This window comes from Oncorhynchus mykiss, chromosome 9, assembly GCF_057628025.1.
Source record: "Oncorhynchus mykiss isolate SJ-2025 chromosome 9, ASM5762802v1, whole genome shotgun sequence".
NCBI classification, from domain to species: domain Eukaryota; kingdom Metazoa; phylum Chordata; class Actinopteri; order Salmoniformes; family Salmonidae; genus Oncorhynchus; species Oncorhynchus mykiss.
Window position 1 is genome coordinate 67,661,127 of NC_143030.1, and position 19,086 is coordinate 67,680,212.

The window sequence follows — 19,086 nt, forward strand, 5'->3', positions numbered from 1 at the left end:
GGGCCTGGAGAATTGTAACCACTCTCAAATTCATAGACAGAGATATGGATGCAAGGACTGACCATCCATAACACCAAAAGGTATAGTTGTAATCATGTTTTGATTGTGTTATTTACAAACATTGGAGTAAAACAAGGTTATATTTTAGGTTCTGATGGGGTACGACAGTTGAACTAAGCTCAAGAGGCTTATATTAAGTTATATTCTTTAAGAATCAATGGGTATATATCATTAATTTATAAGTCCAAAAATGGATGTAGCAACTAAGGATTCCCGCATTAAGCCTTTTTCTAGATTAAAGAATGCATTTTCTTCGCTCATTATACTATTTTTGCTCACTTTTGATTGAGTGCTAGTGGTACAAAGAATGCTCTGAATTTTAAGCAGTTCTGTAAATTAAGCATAGAGGTCATGATTATCATCCTAATTGAGGATATGGTAATACAAATTGCTGTATTGATAACGTTCTGTCCACTAAAAACGATTAGGCCTTTGCATCAGCCATCATACATCAAGACTAATCAAAAGACAAATCATACACCACATCACTAAATGCCATACCACTATCTACAATAAAAAATAGACAGCTCATGCATCAGAATTAAGATAAAAATTGGGAAGTGGACAAGACCGCATATATGTAAAAAAATTCAACCAAAATCAAGATAGGGTTGGATATGCCTTCAAGCAGAGCTTTTATCTGAGTAAATATTTCTTTCCAAGCTTGGCTCTGGCTGGGAGAAAGCCATGATAATGAGGCCTGGTTTAGTTGCAGTCCAGGCATTCATTACACAATGTGTGCGGGGGGATTTTATAAGTAAACATTTGTCGAAATACTGTACTTTCAATATTATTAACTTCCATGTCGGCTCTATGCCTGGAAATGTCCTTGTCTGGAGGAAATGATCCCAATTTCAAACTTTCGAAAAAAGTTTTAAAATTCTAACATATAATAATAATAATAATAATAATAATAGATAACAAATATTAACTGAAAAAAACGTATATAGTTTCTTGTAACAGCCCTCTGTGACTTCAAATAATATTTCTCTCAAAACTGATTCCTAAAAGATTTGTCCAGAGATTTGTTCAACTCTCTCAGATTTGCTCACAATCCTATATTATAATCAGGAATGAGCAGGGTCAGCTATACCATCAGGACCCCTTACTCGTGTCCTCACTACATGTAGTGCAACAAGACCACTCATGGTCTGTAAAGTTCTCTACTTTTGACAGTTTTAACCAACAATATTGAAATCACCATGGTCACAACCATACACTGTCAGCTCCATCTGCCTGATAGAATATGAACTTTGGTTCAAATATGTTGCATTTTATTAGGTTTTAGAATCATAAAGCAACTGACAAAAAACTAAAATTGCTACTGTGTATACTTAAAAATAAACTTTATCTAACATGGAAACACATTCTGATTTACAATGATTTACAATGGCCTATCCCCCCGGCCAAACCCTCCCCTATCCTGGACAACGCTGCACCGCCCTATGGGACTCCCGATCACAGCCGGCTGTAACACAGCCTGGGAACGAACCAGGGTCTGTAGTGACACCTATAGCACTGACAATGCAGTGCCTTAGACTGCTGCGCCACTCAGGAGGCCTAAACTACTTAATTATTTTTTTAAATGCTATTTTTGTCAACTCCGCAAAACATCAGCTTCGTCAGAGTACTGAAATATCTGATAGAATGGTTATGTTCTTATTGGGGATTTGGAAATGAATCACTTTCCATATTTTACAAATGTTTGTATTGAACTTTTATTTTTAGAGGCAAATGTCTGTTTTCAGTATCTGTCATCAACTCCGTCACTGGATTGTGCATTCCATAAGCATTATAGTGAGACGGTAAGACAAGTATTCTCTCTCTCCTCTAACCTGTGACAACGGTGCTAACATTACCCTTCCTGGTTCTCAGTGTACCTGTATACACTATGACCCCATAGTGACATAACCCCATGTCAGCGTGCCCCTAGTAAAGTAAGTTGAAACATACCTAGACAGATAAAATATACACACTTTAATCAAAGCTTGATGATGAGTTGGTTATTTGAATCAGCTGTGTAGTGCTATGGCCCCCCAAAAAACATCCACCCAGGTGGGGCCCCGGGACAGTCTGGGAAACTCTGGAATAGAGTAACACGAGATGGCAGCAGGCTGACAAATAAGGCTATCTGTTTATTGTCACGATATCATTACTTTGCCAGAGGGCGGGAGAGAGCTCAGATAAAATAAAATATCCACATTAGAAAAGCCTAAGTAAATGTTAATTAATGAGTGCAATAGCGTTTAATTAGCAACAGATTTTCTCAATAATAACAAATAGCCCACAATTTCATGATGCAGAATATAGCAACAGCATGAAGACACAACACTATACAAAAAAATAATTGTCAAGGAAACATACGGTAAAATGTTAAAGAACATACTATTTAGACAAATATTTGTTCAATTCCCAGTGGTTTTAAGTAACATGTTCTTGCTACATTGTAACTACATTGTAACACATTGCAGACAGTTCTCATAGACTACACATAACAAATTAAATGTAAATATGGCACACTCAAATTAGTATGGTTTCATTATATAGAAGGTTAATTAAGGCCAAAATGAAAGGGGGTTGGTTGGGGTGAGTGGGTGCATAATGGTCTAGCAACCAAAAAGGTTGCGTGTTCAAATCTCATCATATCTTTAGCATTTTAGCTCATTTGCAACTACGTACTACTTTTGAACTGTTTTGCAACCCTTCCCCTAACCCGTCATAACCATTTTAGCTAACCCTTTCCTTAACATTAACCCATAAAGCTAACATTAGCCAGCTAGCTAGCGTTAGCATTAGACACCTAACCACGAACCATTAGACACCTAACGTTAGCCACAACAAATTGGATTTCGTAACATATCATATGTTTTGCGAATTTTGAACATATTGTACATTTAGCAAATTTGGAACATATCATACAAATTGTAATCCTAATTCATAACATAGTGTAACGACCCTGGGTTTATATGCGCGGATATCAACTCTGCCGCTTGAGCATGCTTTTGCGGCACAGTCGATAGCACGCTGGACGGGCTAGAAGGTCGAGGGTTCGAGACCTGCTCCCTGCTGTTTCGTTACAATACCATACAAAATGGATGATGGACATCCACAATTTAACATATACCATATGAAATGTAACATATTATGTTAATTGGAGTATAACGGAGTGCCACAGCGGTCTAAGGCACTGCATCTCAGTGCAAGAGGCTTCACTATAGAACCTGGTTCGAATCCAGGCTGTATCACATCTGGCCGTGATTGGGAGTCCCATAGGGCAGTGCACAATTGGCCCAGGTCGTCGGGTTTGTTCGGAGTAGGCCGTCATTGTAAATAAGAATTTGTTCTCAACCGACTTGCTAGTTAATTTAATTTTTACCGATTTACTTACAGAATAATACGAAATTATCTGAGACCACGTTGAAAGTTGTGAACGTCACACTGTGTCAACTACTGTATCCAATGAGGAGCATTTAGAGGCTTTACCAATTCTTCACACGACGCGGAATCATGACGCAGATGACTGGAGGAGAGAAGCAATATCAACGTCTATTTTCAGATACGAAATGTGAACAACTTTTAAGCGTTTAAAACTATAACCCATTCGTTGACTAGAATACGTTACATTTGGTAAGTATATTTACTTAATTATTGACCTGTTTTATGTCTGCGGAGATTTTTCGTCGGTGGAAAGGATATATACAGTTGTGATTGGACAGTATGCATGTCTGATATAAAATAATAACTGAGTTCTGCATGTTATTCTCTTTGTTTCTACCAGATATTTCTGCTCGTGTTTCTACTTAGACACACCCGTCAATACATTATATTTTTCCTCGTTGATGATTAACAGTCTAAATAAGAATAGACCTACTGTACTGACAGACAACAACAAAAAAGATTCATGGTATTTACGATCTTGTAGCTATGTGGACTTTTTTCATTATCATAAATTCAAACGATTACAGTGCTAATTGGCACAACTATGTTTTACAGTGGATTTGGGTTGGTGGACTAGAACGTAAACAATGAAATGAAAGCAGTATGTATGTTTGTTGAAGGTACATACAGTTAGTTGTAGATATATGTCCCTAACTATGGACGTTGTTCTTATCAATCGGTGTTATGGAAAAGTACATTCAAGTTATACGTTGGTGTGAGCAAAGACAATGTGCCCTTCTGTCAGCATACCAGGCTTTGTCCTCCACCTCCAACGGTGTTACTCTTATCTAAGTAGCCCCACATGCAGGGATCAAACTGTCCCTCTTCTCTCCAGATGGAATGTGACCAGGGGTTGACTAGCCTGCCTTTTTATGGCCAAACCAGGCTGCATGGGATCAGCTATGGAGAACCCAGAGCTTTAGCTCACTCCACTCAGTTGGTTCTCATGGCCCCTGGTATGCAGGCCCTGTAGCAGCTGTGTTGTCATGGACATTTATTTGCCTACCAGGTGCAGTATTAGCCTGGTCCCAGATTTGTGATGTCTTGCCCAATATTTTAAATTTATTTTTTCCTTATATAACTAGGCAAGTCAGTTAAGAACAGATTCTTATTTTCAATGACAGCCTAGGAACAGTGGGTTAACTGCCTTGGGGCAAGGGATTCTTGTCAGCTCAGGGATTTGATCTTGCAACCTTTCAGTTACAAGTCCAATGCTCTAATCATCAGGCTACCTGCCGACCATAAGAGTTGGCAAAAGAGATAGTGATGCACCGATATGACCTTTTTGGCAGATACCAATATCCAATATTTTCCTTGCAAAAAAACCTGATACTGATAACCGATATTTAACATTTTAGTGGCCTTTTAAGCATTATAGTGCAGTTAAATAGTTAACACACACACATGGATGCAGCTGTCTAAGGCACTGCATCTCAGTGCAAGAGGTGTCACTAGTCCCTGGTTCGAATCCAGGCTGTATCACACCAGGCCGTGATTGGGAGTCCCATAGGGCGGCGCACAATTGGCCCAGCGTCGTTCGGGTTTGGCCGGGGTAGAACGTCATTGTAAATAAGAATTTGTTCTTAACTGACTTGCCTAGTTAAATAAAGGTTACACACACGCACCACACTGACCAGAAAGTTATTTTGTTGGCATTTACCAGAGGTGGGACCAAGTCATTGTTTTACAAGTCACAATTCTTGGCTCTCAAGTCAAGACAGGCAAGTCCGAGTCAAATCTCAAGTCAAGTCATATTACATTTGTGCTCTTCACCAAATACCATTTCATATTTTTAAGAAGAGTAATAGTTAGTATATTACATTTACGCCAATCATGAATGCTTTTAAAAATATCTATATATTTACTACTTTCCAAATAAACATATTTCCATATTCCCCCCCACCCCCCATAGTGATCAACGATCGCTATGGGGCACAATCAGGCGATGTAGGCTTGTACACAATAGCCCAACCTTAACACACACACACTCTCTCTCAGTGTGGTTAGATTAGGCTAGTGTATGTCAATGGTTTTAGGAACGGTAGTAACATCAGGCAGGATTTAGGGTACCAACTGCCTAGCCAATTGTAGTTCAATCTTGGGTGCAATGATCACGTTCCCGCACTGACTGACTCTGTCGAGGCTCATTGATTTAATGTAACGTTAGCCTACATGATACACTAGTAAAGTAATAAAATATATAGCTGTCGGCTATATTAGCCACGACTTACCGTTCTTTGTGTAGCTTTAAATGTAGAGCAAAGTTGGAAATTGTGCGCATGTTTTGCAAGTTGCAATCCATTTTGTGTTGATACAGCGTCGTCTTTATATCCGAAAATAATAATTTTGGGTATCATCTTTCCATGGGCTCCATCTGAATTCACCTGCCGACGTTCCTCTGCACTGTCACTGCCAACTTTTTCTCAGCTGGCACAATTTGATTGGCTGCTGTCTGATTCAAACTGTAATCTGTTAAATGAAGAGTTGATGTGCTGCACACTTTTTTTAATATGATCATTTTTAATATTTGGACTTGGTATCACGTCAGGTCGAGTCATTAGGCTCAAGTCCAAGTCAAGTCACGAGTCATTGGTGTTAAAGTCAAAGTCGAGTTGAAAGTCATCATAATTGTGACTCGAGTCCAAGTCATGTGACTCGAGTCCACACCTCTGGCATTTAGTATGTCCCCATTACCAGTAAAACATAATAAAAACCTATTTCTTTCACTTACTTGCTGTGCTGTGCTGTTTCGTTGTTAATTTGTTCAGTCGTTTCATTCTCAACCAGGATTTCTATGGAACGCTGTTTGGGTCTTTGCGTGTCAAAAAAGATACAGTGTCAAATAACACTATTTGACGTGTCAAATAAGCTTGTTGACCAATCAGGACCTGAATATGACTGCACGTCACATAATAATTTAATGCGTTCATAAATTTTTTAATGCAGTTATTACACATTGATTACACAATCACTCGTATTTCATATGTCACAACGATTCATCGATACGTATGCTATGGTGCTGGTAAAGTTGTCTAGCGCATCTACAGTGCTGGTCATAAAAAAAGCTATAGTTAACTCATGGATGCAAACAATGTTCTTCCCCAAAAACATAGCAAAACAACATAATCTGTTTCAGTAGCTATAGTTAGCGAGCTAACTATATAGCTAGTCGTCATCATCTAAAATCAAATCAAATTTATTTATATAGCCCTTCGTACATCAGCTGATATCTCAAAGTGCTGTACAGAAACCCAGCCTAAAACCCCAAACTGCAAGCAATGCAGGTGTAGAAGCACGGTGGCTAGGAAAAACTCCCTAGAAAGGCCAAAACCTAGGAAGAAACCTAGAGAGGAACCAGCCTATGTGGGGTGGCCAGTCCTCTTCTGGCTGTGCCGGGTGGAGATTATAACAGAACATGGCCAAGATGTTCAAATGTTCATAAATGACCAGCATGGTCGAATAATAATAAGGCAGAACTGTTGAAACTGGAGCAGCAGCACGGCCAGGTGGACTGGGGACAGCAAGGAGTCATCATGTCAGGTAGTCCTGGGGCATGGTCCTAGGGCTCAGGTCCTCCGAGAGAGAGAAAGAAAGAGAGAAGGAGATAATTAGAGAACGCACACTTAAAATAACCTTTATTTATAAGACAGGACCCATCTATGTGAAGCTAGCCACAATAAGGATTAGCTACAATAGTGGACTTTGCGGTTAGCCTTCAAAAGAAAAGTATGTAATTGACAGTGATGCAAATTAATACAAATAGTAGAATTATACCATAATTGAATAGACCATGCTAAACAAGGTTGGAATGTTGTTATATAAAATTAACAAAAGACCATTTGTTAATTGACAAAAATCTGTTGAAATCCCACTGGATATACTTTAGAATTGCATCGGGGGCATACTTATTTCACTGTACAGCCTTACCTATGGATTGTGGATCAATGACATGGGGTATCAGTCTATTCAGTGACACCCAGAGAACATTAGCGTCGTAGCTCTTATTGCAGGAATCTGAAACAACTGTGAATTGAGACACATTTATTGTCAACCTATGTGTATTGAACACTATTCCAGAGGAAAAACATTGCTGCGTGGATGTTTTGGAGTCTGATAGCTCTGAGGGGGACATTGGGAAAAACTATTTTGGGTATTGAGTAGACTGATACCACATTTCATTGATCCCCAATCCTTAGGTAAAGTTGTACAGTGCAATATGAATGTCAGTACACACAATAGGCTGACTGGGGAGGTGATTTCACAGTCACAATCCCGCGATAAGAGCTACAGCGCTAATATTTTCATAAACTCTTCACAGTTGTGTTCTGTGGGTGTCACCGAGTAGACTGATACCCCATTTCATTGCTTCACATTCCAACCTTGTCTAACATTATCTAGTCTAAATATGGCACGATTCCACCAAATGTAACCTTCTGCATTGCTTTCAAATAGGTACTTTTATTTAGCAAATTCCACTATTGTGCCTAATCCTTATTGTGGCTAGCTTCACAGCACAAAACTCGGTCACGTCGAGCCTCACTAACTAGATGAAGCTAGCTGGCTGCTTACAACGTTAGCTTTGGGCAACAGGGTTAAGTAGCTGGCTAGCTATTTATTTTCATGAACTGAAGTTCAATTTCAATAGGCGAACAACACGTGGTTACCTAGCTAATACCTACTCACAAGGATTCCTAAATCATTGCTAAGAATAATGAAAATAACTGCAGTTTATGCTGGTCATTGTTTTCAGACTGGTTGTATTGGTGCTAGCTAGGTACCCAGAAGTTGAGGATTAACAAATAATGTTTTATTACCAACGCGGTATTGTAAACACATCGTTCCTGGTCGGTGTTTGCTTGTGTGCAGACTTTTTTGTACCTTGACAGTGCTACTGATAGTAGTGGTGGCGCTTGGCTTGCACGTGCAAATTCAGAACATACGACATTCTATAACAGAACTGTAATTGACGTGTGAAATGAAAAACTTATTTAACGGGTTAAATTGTGTTATTTGATGCGTTAAATTGACATGCAAAGACCCAAATGGCGTTCCATAGTATGTATGTCGTGAAGCTAATAGCAGTGACGCTATTACTGTGTTACTGTGTAACTCCAGTAAGGCAACATCTGACAAATAGTACACTTGGTAATGTATACCGTGCTCGACCAGTCGGTGAAAGCCAACATCACCCACTACAGAGAACGGTTGATTGTCAAGGGCAATGAATTCCATTATCTTGGCATTAATGTATTTCGACCTTTGAGTTGTCTCACTAAAATGTTCTTACTCTTTCAAATGACTGCTCGAGCCACACAGCAGACAGTGTGGGCTAGGTTAGGAATGCTGTGTTGCACGTGTAGCGCAACATTTGACATGGCGTCATTACATCATGTACCTACGTTATATAGGTATGCACGTCAGCTTAGACATCGGTTTTGCACATCGTCATTAAACTAGACATCAGGCTTTTTTAGAATGCATCCTGGGTTTTTAATCACTGTTCTTTCTTTTTAATGGGTCTTTGTGTCTGTGGAAGCTCATTTTGAGTGGTGACTAGGCACTTTATGGAGCCTTGGTTTTGAACCGAGAGTAATTAGATAAATGGTGTTGCTAAGTTGGTGTTTACCATGTCCTATCAGCAGGGGTCAACAGATGTTGTTGTTTTGGCTGAATAGTCTAGTAGAAGGACCTGCTCTAAGCAAAACAGTTCCATCTGGTTTTGATTTTCTCAATTCATGTACACAGAATAGGCTTAGCTTCCAAATAAACATTCCATAGCTGGATTTGAGAACTTTCTGAAACCACACTTAATAGCATAATTCATATTTTGGCTGTAGGCTACATGTTCATGAAGAACAATCTAGCCTTCTTCTCTGGGAGCTTTTCATATCATTTGAGGACTAAAAACGTTTTGTTTACATTTACATCTGTAGCTTCAGCCGTATTATAAAAATAACCTAAAGAAGACTTTCAGGCTGAAAGTGAGGCCTTGTTATTTTATCCTCTTGAGAAACCAAGTGCTGATCTTTTCCTATACTGTCAACCCTACATTAATTTATGTAAAATCGTGTATTTAGAAGGAAATTATACCTAGCAACTCATATATTACCATTATTACCAAGCTTAGCTCATCATCAGCCATTCCTCATTTCCACCCAAGACTGCTGTAAATAGTCCAGAAACTTGTTAGATGATGACTGGCTGTTTATTAAGATTTATGACTGACCATGTTAGCCCTATCTTAAGGCGTTTCTCCAAGGAGGCCATACTACCTAACTATAGGGCATGAGTCAAGTTCCTAGTTCCTGGGCCAGTCATACAGGCAACTACTGTAATGAAATGTGGTGAGGGTAGTGGCATGCATCAGTCTGCATTCTAATATACATAATATGCTTTCTGTTGGTGGGTAAGTTCTAGTCACATGGTGCCTGATGGTCACACTACTCTCTGTATTCCTTTCCAGTTTGTCCACCCAACTCTGCTCTCTCTCTCCCTCTGAGTGAGGCAATCGCTTTCTCTCTGCTATTTTAGGTTGGTAAACACACAACCCATAAGTTGCTCAGTACCCCTCTCGGGTCTTTGGGAATCACGTACCTACTCTTTATGTTGTGACCCACTGATCTAGTTCTAACAAATATGTTAGTTTTTTGACAGTTGTTGTCATCTACAGTTACAGAGTAGGGTATCATACTGACTTGCACACAAGACGTGGGCAAGAAGGACTAGTAGTGTGGATTGATATTATCCAATTTAATTTACAACCAGAAAGGCACTACAGTAGTTAGTTTGTATAATAATACTGTACCATATGAATTAACACATAAACTTATGTAGAATTGATCAACCAGAACATTCTGCAAGGAAATGCAATAATGGCTTTTAACCTGACAATCACTTACCCAGGAGTATAGAACAGCTGAAGTTAAACTCCAGAGCAGGTTTCAGGCCTGCTTCTGTAGAGTAACCTTTAGGGCAGGGTTTCCCAACTGGCGGCCTGCGGACAAATTTGCCCCGCAGGTGGTTTATTTGGCCCCCCAAGTTACAGTGCATTTGGAAAGTATTCAGACCCCTTGAATATTTCAACATTTTGTTACGTTACAGCCTTATTCTAAAATTGCTGAAATTGTTTCATCAATCTACACACAATAACCCATAATGACAAAGCAAAAAAACATTTTTTGAGAAATGTTTGGAAATGTATAATTAAAAAAAGAACAGCAAATATCACATTTACATAAGTATTCAGACCTTTTATTCAGTACTTTGTTGAAGTACCTTAGGAAGCAATTACAGCCTCTAATCTTCTTGGGTATGACCCCTACCTGCCCTAAGCTCTCTCCTGGCCCCTTACACTAAGTCTGAATTTGTCCTGCTAGGTGACCTAAACCGGGACATGCTCAAACCACCTGACAGGTCCTAAAGCAATGTGACTCCCTAAAGCTTTCTCAGATTATTACCAGTCCCACAAGGTATGACTCCAAACATCCAGAAAAGGCTCCTCTCCTCAATGTTATCCTCACAAATAATCCTGATAGGTATCAGTCTGGTGTTTTCTGTAATGACCTTAGTGATCACTGTTTTACAGCCTGTGTTTGTAATGGCTGCTCAGTGAAACGAACTGTCCTGATTTGTCATTAACGCTTGCTAAAAAAACTTTAATGAGCAAGCCTTCCTTCATGAACTGGCCTCTGCAAAATGGTATAGAATCAGCTTGATCCCCTCTGTCGAAGATGCTTGGACCTTCTTTTTTTATATCTTCAGTGGTATTGTTAACAAACACACCCCCATAAAGAAATGAGAAATAAAAACAGGTTCAGCCCCTGGTTCGACCGTGATCTTGCAGAGTTACTCCAGCTCAAGAATCGCATTTGGCGAAATGCTCGGCACACGCATACTCAGGCTGACTGGCTCGTGTTCAGGGAAATGAGAAAGAAGTGCACTCAGGCTATCCAGAAGGCCAAAGTTAGTTACTTTAGAGAAGTTCTCTGTGGGTCTAATCCCAAGAAGTTCTGGAAAACGGTTAAAGACCTGGAAAATAAACCCTCCTCTTCACAGCTGCCCATGTCCCTTAATGTTGAGGATGTGGTTGTTACTGACAAGAAGCACATGGCTGAGCTCTTTAACCTCTCTAGGGTAGGTGAGACGCGAACGTCCCACCAGGCCAACATCTGGTGAAACTGCAGAGAGCTAGTGCGGGTTTGGATGCGGGTTGGATGCGCGCTGTGTTAAGAAGCAGTGCGGCTTGGTTGGGTTGTGTATCGGAGGACGCATGACTTTCAACCTTCGTCTCTCCCGAGCCCGTACGGGAGTTGTAGCGATGAGAGAAGATAGTAGCTACTAAAAACAATTGGATACCACGAAATGGGGGAGAAAACGGGGTAAAATAAAAAAATATATATTTAAAAAAAAAAATATATATATATATATATATATATATATATATATATTTTTTTTTTTTTTTTTGTTATATTAAAAAAAATTAAGAAAATTCTGGGTCAAATGGTTTAGACCCTTTTTTCTTTAAGGTTGCTGGCCCTATCATCGCCAAGCTCTCCAACCTTTTTATCCTGTCTCTCCTTTCATGTGGAGGTTCCCATTGCTTTGAAGGCAGCCACGGTTCGTCCTCTATTTAAAAGGGGGAGGTCAAGCTGATCTTAACTGTTGCCCATATGCCCATTTCTATTTTGGCCTGTTTATCAAAAATGTTGGGAAAAACTTGTCAATAATCAACTGACTGGCTTTCTTGATGTCTATAGTATTCTCTCGGGTATGCAACCTGGTTTCCGCTCAGGTTATGGATGTGTCACTGCAACAAAGGTCCTCAATGATGCCACCATTGCCCTTGATACTAAGCAATATTGTGCTGTTATCTTTATTGACTTGGCCCGAAGCTTTTGATACGGTAGACCATTCCATTCTTGTGGGTCGGCTAAGTTTTGGTGTCTCTGAGGGGTATTTGGCCTGGTTTGCTAAGTACCTCTCTCAAAGAGTGCAGTGCATAAAGCCAGAAAATCTGCTGTCTCAGGCACTGCCTGCCACCAAGGGAGTACCCCAAGGCTCGATCCTAGGCCCCAAGCTCTTCTCAATTTACATCAATGACATAGCTCAGGCAGTAGGAAGCTCTCTCATCCATTTATATGCAGATGATAGTCTTATACTCAGCTGGCCCCTCCCCGGATTTGGTGTTAAATGCTCTACAACAAAGCTTTCTTAGTGTCCAACAAGGTTTCGCTACCCTTAACCTTGTTCTGAACATCTCCAAAACAAAGGTCATGTGGTTTGGTAAGAAGAATGCCCCTCTCCCTACAGGTGTGATTACTACTTCTGAGGGTTTAAAGCTTGAGGTAGTCACCTCATACAAGTACTTGGGAGTATGGCTAGACGGTACATTGTCCTTCTCTCAACACATATCAAAGCTGAAGGCTAAAGTTAAATCTAGACTTGGTTTCCTCTATCGTAATCACTCCTCTTTTACCCCAGCTGCCAAACTAACCCTGATTCAGATGACCATACTACCCATGCTAGATTATGGAGACGTTATTTATAGATCGGCAGGTAAGGGTACTCTCGAGCGGCTATCAGATTTGCCACCAATGCTCCTTATAGGTCACATCACTGCACTCTATACTCCTCTGTAAACTGGTAATCTCTGTATATACCCGTCGCAAGACCCACTGGTTAATGCTTATTTATAAATCCCTCTTAGGCTTCACTCCCCCCTATCTGAGATATCTACTGCAGCCCTCATCCTCCACATGCAACACCTGTTCTGCCAGTCACATTCTGTTAAAGGTCCCCAAAGCACATACATCCCAGGGTCGCTCCTCTTTTCAGTGCACTGCAGCTAGCGACTGGAACGAGCTGGAACAACACACTCAAACTGGATTTTTTTTCTCAATCTCTTCATTCAAAGACTCAATCATGGACACTCTTACTGACAGTTGTGGTTGCTTTGTGTGATGTACTGCTGTCTCTACCTTCTTGCCTTTTGTGCTGTTGTCTGTGCACAATAATGTTTGTACCATGTTTTGTGTTTCTACCATGTTGTGTTGCTACCATGTTGTTTATTTTAGTTATTTTTATTTCACCTTTATTTAACCAGGTAGGCCAGTTGAGAACAAGTTCTCATTTACAATTGCGACCTGGCCAAGAAAAAAAAAAGCAAAGCAGTGCGACAAAAACAACAACAGAGTTACACATAAACAAACGTACAGTCAATAACACCATTTTTTTTTAATCTACAGTGCATTGCGAAAGTATTCGGCCCCCTTGAACTTTGCGACCTTTTGCCACATTTCAGGCTTCAAACATAAAGATATAAAACTGTATTTTTTTGTGAAGAATCAACAACAAGTGGGACACAATCATGAAGTGGAACGACATTTATTGGATATTTCAAACTTTTTTAACAAATCAAAAACTGAAAAATTGGGCAAAATTATTCAGCCCCTTTACTTTCAGTGCAGCAAACTCTCCAGAAGTTCAGTGAGGATCTCTGAGTGATCCAATGTTGACCTAAATGACTAATGATGATAAATACAATCCACCTGTGTGTAATCAAGTCTCCGTATAAATGCACCTGCACTGTGATAGTCTCAGAGGTCCGTTAAAAGCGCAGAGAGCATAATGAAGAACAAGGAACACACCAGGCAGGTCCGAGATACTGTTGTGAAGAGGTTTAAAGCCGGATTTGGATACAAAAAGATTTCCCAAGCTTTAAACATCCCAAGGAGCACTGTGCAAGCGATAATATTGAAATGGAAGGAGAATCAGACCACTGCAAATCTACCAAGACCTGGCCGTCCCTCTAAACTTTCAGCTCATACAAGGAGAAGACTGATCAGAGATGCAACCAAGAGGCCCATGATCACTCTGGATGAACTGCAGAGATCTACAGCTGAGGTGGGAGACTCTGTCCATAGGACAACAATCAGTCGTATATTGCACAAATCTGGCCTTTATGGAAGAGTGGCAAGAAGAAAGCCATTTCTTAAAGATATCCATAAAAAGTGTCGTTTAAAGTTTGCCACAAGCCACCTGGGAGACACACCAAACATGTGGAAGAAGGTGCTCTGGTCAGATGAAACCAAAATTGAACTTTTTGGCAACAATGCAAAACGTTATGTTTGGCGTAAAAGCAACACAGCTCATCACCCTGAACACACCATCACCACTGTCAAACATGGTGGTGGCAGCATCATGGTTTGGGCCTGCTTTTCTTCAGCAGGGACAGGGAAGATGGTTAAAATTGATGGGAAGATGGATGGAGCCAAATACAGGACCATTCTGGAAGAATGATGGAGTCTGCAAAATACCTGAGACTGGGATGGAGATTTGTCTTCCAACAAGACAATGATCCAAAACATAAAGCAAAATCTACAATGGAATGGTTCAAAAATAAACATATCCAGGTGTTAGAATGGCCAAGTCAAAGTCCAGACCTGAATCCAATCGAGAATCTGTGGAAAGAACTGAAAACTGCTGTTCACAAATGCTCTCCATCCAACCTCACTGAGCTCGAGCTGTTTTGCAAGGAGGAATGGGAAAAAATGTCAGTCTCTCGATGTGCAAAACTGATAGAGACATACCCCAAGCGACTTACGGGGGCTGAATAATTTTGCATGCCCAATTTTTCAGTTTTTGATTTGTTAAAAAAGTTTGAAATATCCAATAAATGTCGTTCCACTTCATGATTGTGTCCCACTTGTTGTTGATTCTTCACAAAAAAATACAGTTTTATATCTTTATGTTTGAAGCCTGAAATGTGGCAAAAGGTTGCAAAGTTCAAGGGGGCCGAATACTTTCGGAAGGCACTGTATGTACAGTGTGTGCAAATGTAGAAGAGTAGGGAGGTAGGCAATACATAGGCCCTAGACGCGAAAATAATTACAATTTAGCATTAATACTGGAGTGATAGATGTGCAGATGATGAATGTGGAAGTAGAGATACTGGGGTGCAAAAGAGCAAGAGGGTAAGTGATAATATGGGGATGAGGTCGTTGGGTGTGCTATTTACAGATTGGCTGTGTGCAGGTACAATGATCGGTAAGCTGCACTGACAGCTGACGATTAAAGTTAGGGAGGGAGATATAAGACTCCAGCTTCAGTGATTTTTGCATTTCGTTCCAGTCATTGGCAGCATGGAAAAAAAGGCGGCCAAAGGAAGTGTTGGCTTTGGGGATGACCAGTACAATATACCTGCTGGAGTGCGTGCTACGGGTGGGTGTTGCTATGGTGACCAGTGAGCTGAGTTAAGGCGGGGCTTTACCAAGCAAAGACATAGTTGATCTGGAGCCAGTGGGTTTGGTGACGGATATGTAGTGAGGGCCAGCCAATGAGAGCATACAGGTCGCAGTGGTGGGTAGTATATGGGGCTTTGGTGATAAAACGGATGGCACTGTCATAGACTACATCCAGTTTGCTGAGTAGCGTGTTGGAGGCTATTTTGTAAATGACATCGCCAAAGTCAAGGATTGGTAGGATAGTCAGTTTTACGAGGGTATGTTTGGCGCCATGAGTGAAGTAGGCTTTTTTACGAAATAGGAGGCCGATTCTAGATTTAATTTTGGATTGGAGATGCTTAATGTGAGTCTGGAAGGAGAGTTTACAGTATAACCAGACACCTAGGTATTTGTAGTTGTCCAGAACCGTCCAGAGTAGTGATGCTAGTCAGGCGGGAGGGTGCGGGCAGCAATTGGTTGAAGAGCATGCACTTAGTTATACTAGCATTTAAAAGCAGTTGGAGGCCACGGAAGGAGTGCTGTATGACGTTGAGGCTCGTTTGGAGGTTTGTTAGCACAGTGTCCAAAGAAGGGCTAGATTTATACAGAATAGTGTCGTCTGCGTAGAGGTGGATCAGAGAATCACCAGCAGCAAGAACGACATCATTGATATATACAGAGAAAAGAGTCGGCCTGAGAATTGAACCCTGTGGCACCCCCATAGAGACTGCCAGAGATCCGGACAACAGGCCCTCCGATTTGACACACTGAACTCTATCTGATAAGTAGTTGGTGAACCGGGCGAGGCAGTCATTTGAGAAGCCAAGGCTATTGAGTCTGCCGATAAGAATGCGGTGGTTGACAGAGTCGAAAGAAAGTATTTTATCGATGGCGGTTATGATATCGTTTAGGACCTTGAGCGTTGCTGAGGTGCACCCATGACCAGCTGGGAAACCAGATTGCATAGTGGAGAAGGTAAGGTGGGATTTGAAATGGTCAGTGATCTGTTTATTAACTTGGCTTTCAAAGATTTTAGAAAGGCAGGTCAGGATGAATATAGGTCTATAACAGTTTGGGTCTAGAGTGTCTCCCCCTTTGAAGAGCGGGATGACCGTGGCAGCTTTCCAATCTTTGGGGATCTCAGACGATACAAAAGAGAGGTTGAAGGCTAGTAATAGGGGCTGCAAAATTTTGGCAGATCATTTTAGAAAGAGAGGGCCCAGCTGATTTGTAGGGATCCAGATTTTGCAGTTCTTTCAGAACATCAGCTGTCTGAATTTGGGTAGGGGAGAAGCGAGGGGGGGGGGGGGGGGGGTTGCTGCAGGGGGTGCTGAGATGTTGGCCAGGTAGGGGTAGCCAGGTGGAAAGCATGACCAGCCGTGGAAAAATCCTTTTAGAAATGATTGATTATTGTAGATTTATCAGTGGTGATAGTGTTCCCTATCCTCAGTGCAGTGGGCAGCTGGGAGGAGGTGCTCTTATTCTCCATGTACTTTACAGTGTCCCAAAGTTTTTTGGAATTAGTGCTACAGGAAGCAAATTTCTGCTTGAAAAAGCTAGCCTTAGCTTTCCTAACTGTCTGAGTGAATTGTTCCTGACTTCCTTGAAAAGTTGCATATCGCGGGAGCTATTCAGTTGTAATGTTGTGTTGCTACCATGCTGTGTTGTCATGTTTTGCTGCCTTGCTATGTTGTTGTCTTAGGTCTTTTTTATATAGTGTTGTGTTGTCTCTGTTGCGTGATGTGTTTGTGCTATATTTATATTTTATAAAAATTTTTTAACCCCCTGTCCCCGCAGGAGGCCTTTTGCCTTTTGGTAGGCCGTCATTGTAAATAAGAATTTGTTCTTAACTGACTTGCCTAGTTAAAGGTTACATTTAAAAACATTTTTTAAATAAAAGCTTGGCCCACCTGTATTTGGGGAGTTTCTCCCATTTTTCTCTGCAGATCCTCTCAAGCTCTGTCAGGTTGGATGGGGAGCGTTGCTGCACAGCTATTTTCAGGTCTCTCTAGGGATGTTCGATCGGGCTCAAGTCCGGGCTCTGGCTGGGCCACTCAAGGACATTCAGAGGCTTGTCCCGAAGCCACTACTGCGTTGTCTTGGCTGTGTGCTTAGGGTCGTTGTCCTGTTAGAACCCTAGTTTGAGGTCCTGAGCGCTCTGGATGTTTTCATCATAGATCTCTCTGTACTTTGCTGCGTTCATCTTTTCCTTGACCCCGTCTAGTCTCCCAGGTTCTGCTGCTGAAAAACATCCCCACAGTATGATGCTGCCACCACTGTGCTTTTCCGTAGGGAAGGTGCCAGGTTTGCTCTGTACACAATTCCTGGAAGCTGAAAATGTCCCAGTTCTTCCATGGCCTGCATACTCACCAGACATGTCACCCATTCAGCATGTTTCAAATCAAATACAATTTTATTAGTCTCATGCGCCAAATACAACAGGTTGACCTTACAGTAAAACGCGTACTTACGAGCCCCTAACCAACAATGCAGTTAAAAAAATATATGAGTAAGAATAAGAAATAAAGGTAACAAGTAATTAAAGAGCAGCAGTAAAATAACAATAGCGATATGATACACAGGGGGGGGGGGGGGGGATACCGGTACAGAGTCAATGTGCGGGGGCACCGGTTAGTTGAGGTAATATGTACATGCAGGTAGAGTTATTAAAGTGACTATGCGTAGATGATAACAACAGAGTAGCAGCGGTGTAAAAGGGGGGGATGGACTCCAAGGAACCTGAAGCTCTCAACCTGCTCCACTACAGCCCCGTCAATGAGAATGGGGGAGTGCTCAGTCCTCTTTTTCCTGTAGTCCACAATCATCTCCTTTGTCTTGATCATGTTCAGGGAGAGGTTGTTGTCCTGGCACCACATGACCAGGTCTTTGACCTCCTCCCTATAGGCTGTCTCGTCGTTGATCAGGCCTACCACTATTGTGTCATCGGCAAACTTAATGATGGTGTTGGAGTCGTGCCTGGCCGTGCAATCATGAGTGAACAGGAAGTACAGGAGGGGACTGAGCACACACCCCTGAGGGGCACCTGTGTTGAGGATCAGCGAGGCGGATGTGTTGTTACCTACCCTTACCACCTAGGGGTGGCCCGTTAAGAAGTCCAGGATCCAGTTGCAGAGGGAGGTGTTTAGTCCCAGGGTCCTTTACTTATTGATGAGCCTTGAGGGCACTATGGTGTTGAACGCTGAGCTGTAGTCAATGAATAGCATTCTCACATAGGTGTTCCTTTTGTCCAGGTGGGAAAGGGCAGTGTGGAGTGCAATAGAGATTGCATCATCTGTGGATCTGTTAGTGCGGAATGCAAATTGGAGTGGGTCTAGGGTTTCTGGGATAATGGCGTTGATGTGACCCA

At 41.3% G+C, this 19,086-nt stretch overlaps 1 protein-coding gene across 1 annotated transcript in view; it reads left to right on the top strand.

Moving 5' to 3' along the window:
* Positions 1 to 3,495: 3,495 nt before the first annotated feature.
* klhl21 (kelch-like family member 21) overlaps positions 3,496 to 19,086 on the top strand; it is a 37,353-nt gene continuing 21,762 nt past the window's right edge. The window contains exon 1 of the mRNA XM_021616634.3: positions 3,496 to 3,687. The gene's annotated coding sequence lies outside the window, so the exon portion shown is untranslated. The remainder of the gene's footprint in view (positions 3,688 to 19,086) is intronic.